A 304-nucleotide genomic window follows, 5' to 3' on the forward strand; every position below is an offset into this window, starting at 1 on the left:
CACTGCTTTCCATGGCTATAATCCTTAATTCCTTCTCAGTCTCTGTAATTCTAATTCTTAAAGTGTGCATTTCTTTCACTAGGTAGATACTAATATGAGCATTTGCGAGTTGATACAAAACAATTGTTGGATGGTTATTGTAGAGAGAATATAGAGAGAGAATATTGTCCGATTTATATATATTCAATCACCGAAGATATTACTCTGAACGCCGAATTATAAATTTGGGTTTGCACATGTCAGCGTGACAATAACACACAATATATATTCCTAGAATTACGATACAGGTCTTCATTACACAGTA

This window comes from Penaeus monodon, chromosome 21 (assembly GCF_015228065.2).
Source record: "Penaeus monodon isolate SGIC_2016 chromosome 21, NSTDA_Pmon_1, whole genome shotgun sequence".
Lineage (NCBI taxonomy): Eukaryota > Metazoa > Arthropoda > Malacostraca > Decapoda > Penaeidae > Penaeus > Penaeus monodon.